Raw genomic sequence first — 4,963 nt, 5'->3', positions numbered from 1 at the left:
GTATATGCTGTGAAGTGCTTTGAGAAGTCTCAAACTGCAGATTATTATTATTTATGCATTATTATGTATTATATTATTTATTATGTATTATTTATTATATTATTTATTATGTATTATTTATTATGTTATTTATTATGTATTATTTATTATTATGTATTATTTATTTAGTATTATTTCTTATGTAATGTATTATTTATTATGTATTATTATTTATTATGTATTATTATTTATTATGTATTATTTATTTATTATGTATTATTTCTTATTACTTATTATGCATTATGTGTTATTGTTTATTATCTATTATTTATTATGTGTTATTATTTATTATTATGTATTATTTATTTTGCATTATTTACTCTTATGTATTATTATTTCTTATGTACTATTATTATTTCTTATGTAGTATTTATTTTGTATTATTGTTTATTGTGTAATGTATTATTTATTATTTTGTATTATTTAATATGTATTATTTATTATGTATTATTTATTATTTATTGTGTATTTATTATTATGTATTAGTTTTTATTATGTATTTTTATTATGTATTATTAATTATGTATTATTTATTTTGTATTATTTATGTGTTATTTATTATTATGTATTATTTATTAGAATGTATTATTGTGTATTATTTATAATGCATTATTATTTATTATTGTCACAGAAATGTACACTGACAGATTCGACAACGAGCTTCAAAAAAGGGAACGAAAAAAAGGGTTCCCCCCCCCAGTGCTTGACGGTGGCGGAGTCTGACCCCGAGCCGGGGGGTGAGGAGTCGGGGGGTGAGGAGTCGGGGGTGAGGAGTCGGGGGGTGGGGTGAGGAGTCGGGGGGAGTGAGGAGTCGAGGGGGGGTGAGGAGTCGGGGGGTGAGGAGTTGGGGGGGGTGAGGAGTCGGGGGGTGAGGAGTTGGGGTGGTGAGGAGTCGGGGGGTGAGGAGTCGGGGGGAGCGAGGAGTCGGGGGGGGGTGAGGAATGGCGGGGGGGTGAGGAGTCGCGGGGGGGGGGTGAGGAGTCGGGGGGGGGGTGAGGAGTCGGGGTGGGGGTGGAGGAGTCGGGGGGGGTGAGGAGTCGGGTGGGGGGTGAGGAGTTGGGGTGGGGTGAGGAGTCGGGGGGTGAGGAGTCGGGGGGTGAGGAGTCGGGGGGTGAAGAGTCGGGGGGGTGAGGGTCGGGGGGGGTGAGGAGTCGGGGGGGAGTGAGGAGTCGAGGGGGGTGAGGAGTCGGGGGGGTGAGGAGTCGGGGGGGCGGGGTGAGAGTCGGGGGGTGAGGAGTCGGGGGGTGAGGAGTCGGGGGGGTGAGGAGTCGGGGGGGTGAGGAGTCGGGGGGTGAGGAGTCGGGGGGGGGTGAGGAGTCGGGGGGGGTGAGGAGTCGGGGGGGTGAGGAGTCGGGGGGGTGAGGAGTCGGGGGGGTGAGGAGTCGGGGGGGGGTGAGGAGTCGGGGGTGAGGAGTCGGGGGGTGAGGAGTCGGGGGGGAGTGAGGAGTCGGGGGGAGTGAGGAGTCGGGGGGGGGTGAGGAGTCGGGGGGGTGAGGAGTCGGGGGGTGAGGAGTCGGGGGGGGAGTGAGGAGTCGGGGGGGTGAGGAGTCGGGGGGGGTGAGGAGTCGGGGGGGTGAGGAGTCGGGCGGGGGGTTTGGGGGTGGGGGTGTGGGGTGTGGGGTCGGGGGGGGTGAGGAGTCGGGGGGGTGAGGAGTCGGGGGGGGTGAGGAGTTGGGGGTGTGGGGGTTTGGGGGTGGGGGTGTTGGGGGTGTGGGGGTCGGGGGGTGGGGGGGGGGGTGCCTTGGAAGGTGATATGGGAACAACATAGGAACAGGAGGAGGCCGTTCGAACCCTCTGAACCTGTCCGGCCATTTCGTTAGAACGTGGCCGATCTGTCCCTCAACTAAGCCTCTCGATGGCCTTTCGCGAGAGCGATCCAAAAGGAAAGTCTTTAAGGTGGGATTTGAAAGCGGGGAGTGGAGGGAGGGAGGGGGAGGGAGGGGAAAGGCGGGGGAATAGAGGGAGGGAGGGAGGAGGGAGGGTAAAGGCGGGCGAATAGAGGGAGGGAGGGGGGAAAGGCGGGGAATAGAGGGAGGGAGGAGGGGAAAGGCGGGGGAATAGAGGGAGGGAGGGGGAAAGGCGGGGGAATAGAGGGAGGGAGGAGGGAGGGGGAAAGGCGGGGGAATAGAGGGAGGGAGGGGGCCGGAGGGACCGAGGGAGAGAGTTCCAGAGTTTCGTGGCGTAGCGGCTGAAGGCACGGCCGCCGATGGTGGAACAGAGGGGGCGAGGGACCAACAGGAGGCCGGAGGCAGCGGGTGGTGGAGTGTGGGGAGGTGGTGGGGGCGGAGGGGGTGGTGGTCTAAAGCAGGTGAGATAATAATAATAATAATAATAATAATAGATAGGTAGGGAGGTGCAAGGAAAACGAGGGTGTTGTAGTCTATCTGTTCGGTGATCGGGAGCCGGGCCGAGGCCGGTGCGATGGGGGCACGGAGGCTCGTGGAGAATCCGGGCGGCAGAGATTTGAACCGATTGGATTCTGTGTCCGGTGGAGCTGTGGAGACCAGCGAGGAGGGCATCGGAATGAAGAGTCCGGCCGGGAAGGGACAAAGGCGTGGACCATGGTTTCAGCTCGGTCGGATTGCGAGGGGGGGGGGGGGGGCACGGGCGGAAGCGGGCAGCGTGGCGGAGGCGGGAGAGAGCGTTCCTGGTCAGGGAACGGACGTGCGGTGGAAAGGAAAGGAAAGGAAAGGAAAGCTGGGGATAGGTACTTGAGAAGCAAAAAATCTTGCAAGGATACGAGGGAAAGAGCGGGGGAATGGGACTGATTGGGTATCTCTTCCAAAGAGCCGGCACGGGCGCGATGGGCCGAATGGCCTCCTTTCTGTACTGTCATTTTCTCTGATTCTATCCTATATCGTCTTTAAGTGAAGTCCTGTGGCTCAGTGGTTAGAGCACTCGCTTTGCAAGCGAGAGACCTGAGTTCAATCCCCGGGGGGTCAGGGTGAAACCTTGGGCAAGTTTCCTTACTCCACACAGAGCCTAATAATAATCCCTCCAAAACCAAAAACAATAATAAATTGGTCATTTTCAATCCACGACGGTTTGTGGGACATTGCTGTGCGCAATTGGCTGCCGCGTTCGCCCACAAATATACTGTCTATTCTGTGAAGATGTTACTCTCTTCCCTCCCTCCCTCACTCTCTTCCCTCCCTCCTTCCCTCCCTCACTCTCTTCTCTCCCTCTTTCACTCTCTTCTCTCCCTCCCTCCTTCCCTCCCTCCCTCACTCTCTCTATTTCTCCCTCCCTCCCTCTTCTCTCTCCCTCCTTCCCTCCCTCACTCTCTCTTCCCTCCCTCCTCTCCCTCACTCTCTTCTCTCCCTCCCTCCCTCTCTTCCCTCCCTCCTTCCCTCTTCTCTTCCCTCCCTCACTCTCTTCCCTCTCTCCCTCCTTCCCTCCCTCACTCTCTTCTCTCCCTCCCTCCTCTCTTCCCTCCTCCCTCACTCTCTTCCTCCCTCCCTCCCTCTCTTCCCTCTCTCCTTCACTCTCTTCCTTCCCTCCCTCACTCTCTTCCCTCCCTCCTTCCCTCCCTCACTCTCTTCTCTCCCTCCCTCCCTCTCTTCCTCCCTCACTCTCTTCCTCCCTCACTCTCTTCCCTCCCTCCCTCCCTCACTCTCTTCCCTCCCTCACTCTCTTCCCTCCCTCCTCACTCTCTTCCCTCCCTCCTTCACTCTCTTCTCCTCCTCACTCTCTTCCCTCCTTCCTCCCTCACTCTTCCTCCCTCCTCCCTCCCTCTCTTCCCTCCTCCCTCACTCTCTTCCCTCCCCCCTCACTCTCTTCCCTCCCTCCCTCCCTCACTCTCTTGCCTCCCTCACTCTCTTCCTCCCTCCCCTCTCTTCCCTCCCTCCCTCACTCTCTTCCCTCCCTCACTCTCTTCCCTCCCTCCCTCTCTTCCCTCCCTCCCTCACTCTCTTCCCTCCCTCCCACTCTCTTCCCTCCCTCACTCTCTTCCCTCCCCCCTTCACTCTCTTCCCTCCCGCCCTCACTCTCTTCCCTCCCTCCCTCACTCTCTTCCCTCCCGCCCTCACTCTCTTCCCTCCCGCCCTCACTCTCTTCCCTCCCGCCCTCACTCTCTTCCCTCCTCTCTTCACTCCTTCCCTCCCTCCTTCACTCTCTTCCCTCCCGCCCTCACTCTCTTCCCTTCCGCCCTCACTCTCTTCCCTCCCTCCCTCCCTCTCTTCCCTCCCTCACTCACTTCCCTCCCCCTCACTCTCTTCCCTCCCGCCCTCACTCTCTTCCCTCCCTCCCCCCCTCCCTCCCCACTCTCTTCCCTCCCACCTCCCTCCCTATGAATATAAAAAATATTTATTTTTAAAAAACAAAACGTTTTTGTGGTGAAATGAAAGTGGTCTTTTGGGGATGGGAATTTTTTTAATAGTGGCTCCTCCCTCCTCGTGTGTCTGTGAGTGCGTCTGTCTGTGAGTGTCTGTCTGTGGGTGTCTGTCTGTGGGTGTCTGTCTGTCTCTGTGCGTTTGTCTATGTGTCTCTGTGTGTTTACGTTTCGTGGATTTCTTTCTAATCATCGTGATTTTTAATTGATTCATTATTTTTTCAATTAAAATGATCACTCATTCAAATAAAATTGGCGGGCGTTATTTTTCGCCAGCAAAAAAAACCATACAATCAATTCACTTCACTGTAGTATATTCCAGTCGCGAAGACGTGATAAGGCGCTATATCAAATGCAAGGATTTTTATCGTTATTATTTTTGGAATGGTTGTTAGGTCGATTGGTGGATCGCTTTTCCAGGGGAAAAATCCCTACATGCACACACAAAAAAAATTATGGTCACTGAATCCATCCATGACTGAATGTTTGTGGGACGCTGCTGTGCGTAATTGGCTGCGTCGTTTCGCCCACAAAATACACAGCCACTACACTTGACAGTATATTCTGTGAAGCACTATGAGACGTCTCGACAAT

The sequence above is a fragment of the Callorhinchus milii genome, unplaced genomic scaffold (genome assembly GCF_018977255.1).
Source record: "Callorhinchus milii isolate IMCB2004 unplaced genomic scaffold, IMCB_Cmil_1.0 Scaffold4, whole genome shotgun sequence".
Classification (NCBI taxonomy): Eukaryota; Metazoa; Chordata; class Chondrichthyes; order Chimaeriformes; family Callorhinchidae; genus Callorhinchus; species Callorhinchus milii.
This window is presented reverse-complemented; position numbering follows the sequence as displayed.